A 2500-nucleotide genomic window follows, 5' to 3' on the forward strand; every position below is an offset into this window, starting at 1 on the left:
TTCTGTAGAGCATTATAAAAGATTTTGATCTGTTGATTGCTAAAAATAGAAACTAATAAAGTATTCTGAGTGTTTCGTGGGGGGGACAAACTGAAAATACTTGATGTTTATTGAAAGAACAAAACTAAAGTACAGAAAGCCACAGGCCTGTAAATTTTATTTGTAAAAAAAAAAAAACAGTTATATTTTTATATAAAATTTCTACTGCCTCTAAAGTAAAGGAGTTTATTTATTCTCGTTAAGTTATTGGGTTCCTAAAGGCGTGGTCTCTCTGTCTGGAGCTGTGTCCCGTATTCTTCTGAAGCCTGTGTGTGAAGAGAGCGCACCCCATCTCCCTCTCTCTCTCTCTCTCTTTCTCTCTCTCTCTCTCTTGCTCGCTCTCTCTCTCTCTCTCTCTCTCTCTCTCTCTCTCTCTCTCTCTCTCTCTCTCTCTCTCTCTCCACCTGTCTTTCTTCCGCCTGTAACGTCACGCTTTCAGTCGCATGGGGCCGCACAGTTGTCCAAACACAAGGAACCATTTGAGGTTCTCAAAGAGAGCCGTGATTTCAGGCAGGTAGTACGTTACAGTTTTAAGGTGCGGTCACCTCGTACTGTAAGTTAGTGTTTGTGGGGCGTGTCTTGTTTCTGCGGTCAGTCTTCAGTGGGAAGGTCAGCGGTCGTCTCCATCAGCAGTCAAAATGTGAGGGTGGACTGGTTTTAGGCTACTGGTTTTAGGGTACGGCGGAGATACAAGGGAAACCACCGAAGTGCGTGTTCTGAGAGAGGCCTTTGGCATGATTAACCACCTGCAGAGGCTAAAAATCGTACTGTGCATGCGAGGGGTCATTTTGAGTAATTGTGAAGTCCTACTTCTTTGCTCTGTTTTCCTCTCTCTCTCTCTCTCTCTCTCTCTCTCTCTCTCTCTGGATTCCTTTTCATTCTCTCCCTTCTCATAATTAGTGGCACTTCATATGTACAATCTCTTGTTCTTTTTCCTTATGTATCGTTTAGCTTTGTCTGGCGTTTTCTTTTGTGTTTGTTTGTTTATCCGTAGGGTTTTTTGTTGTTGTTGATCTCTAATTCCCCAAATCAAGATCCATCTACTTATCCCAAAATGGGGATCGACAGTGATGGATACTTTTGGGTGCTGTGTGTGTGTGTTTGTGTGTGTGTGGTGTGTGTGTCTGTGTGTGTGTGTGTGTGTGTGTGTGTATGTGCGTGTGCGTGCGTGCGTGTGTGTGTGTGTGCGTGTGCGTGCGTGCGTATGTATGTGTGTGTGCGTGCGTGTGTATGTGTGTGTGTATGTGTGCGTGCGTGCGTGTGTGTGTGTGTGTGTGTGTGTGTGTGTGTGTATCATTTATGTACTTGTTTACCCATTTGAAATATATGTAGTATTTTTAAAAATCCAGAAGTGACAGAACAATGCTGAGAGGGGTTCTTATGGTGCCCAGCTGGTCAGTAGTGCTGTTGTCGTCGTCGTCGTCGACGTTGTTGTTTGTCACTTGTTGTTCTCATGGTTTTAATGCTGTAGTTGTGTGCCAGAGCCGTGTGTGTAACTCTCCTCTCCCGTTTTCTCCCCTAGAACTCATCTCCATGACTCTTTGCTCATCGTTTGCCTAGCATGTCTACGTGGCGTTCAAAAAAAAAAAAAAAAAAAAAAAGTCTCATCGTGTCGTCATTGTTTCCGATGTCTTTCTGAGTTCTCCTGATCATAAGCTGGTCTCCTCCTACTGAGCTCTCAAACTTTGATCTTAGCTCCACCTCTTTTGTTTCGGACGTGTTTTTGCATGTGACCTCATTTGAAGCTTATTTGAACCTGTTTCTGTTGTTTTTAATTTTTCTCTTTGTTTGTTTGGAATAACGGGGGGTGGGGGGGTAAAAATGTGAAAAAGCTGCATTTACAGATAGGGAGAGTATATTTAACACCACAACCTGGAGCGTCACTTTTAACCAGAAGCATCATTTTACTCATTTAAATAAATAAATACATAAATAAATAAATCCTGTGGCAAATGAATTAAAAGAATTTGCGTTGGACTTATGTTTGTTAGTTTGGCGTTTTTCTCTCTTTGTGTTTAGAGTTTCCTTTTTTCCTTTGGTTCTTTTTTTCATTCATTTAAAGTAAACTTGAAAGTACAATACAGGGATTGGCTTTGGGACTTCCTGTTGGTGCACCTCTCTGTCAGAGGCCAGCAGTAAGAGCCCCATGCTGGTTTCTATGAGAAATAGACTACTTCCACGCAGTTTTAATACAAAAAACTGTCTGATTGATATTAGAGTCTCTCAGAGCTTGCTTGTGGTTTTTACATTTTTCAGGCAGTGTAAAGTTTTTTGATAAGGCCATTTTAAGTGGCTTGGTTTCTCATTAAAGTCTATATAAAACCACTTTTTTCTAGAGTAGTAAAGGTATAAAAAACAATAAAAAAGAATGCCCTGTTTGGGGGAAATGCTACCTACATGTCACACCTTTTGCTGAACTGACCTACAGTTAGACAATCCGTGGTATAAATGCACATGAAAT

The 2500-nt window shown here is 41.4% G+C and overlaps 1 protein-coding gene across 27 annotated transcripts in view; it reads left to right on the plus strand.

Annotated features, from left to right (window-relative positions):
• The window catches only part of celf2 (cugbp, Elav-like family member 2), a 128565-nt gene that overhangs the window by 122478 nt on the left and 3587 nt on the right, over positions 1–2500 (plus strand). For all 27 annotated transcript variants that reach the window (XM_035528665.2, XM_035528660.2, XM_081723965.1 and 24 more), the window contains one exon: positions 1562–2500. This exon is cut by the window's right edge and continues 3587 nt beyond it. The gene's annotated coding sequence lies outside the window, so the exon portion shown is untranslated. The remainder of the gene's footprint in view (positions 1–1561) is intronic.

The sequence above is a fragment of the Electrophorus electricus genome, chromosome 11 (genome assembly GCF_041902795.1).
Source record: "Electrophorus electricus isolate QZ-2024a chromosome 11, ASM4190279v1, whole genome shotgun sequence".
Taxonomy (NCBI): domain Eukaryota; kingdom Metazoa; phylum Chordata; class Actinopteri; order Gymnotiformes; family Gymnotidae; genus Electrophorus; species Electrophorus electricus.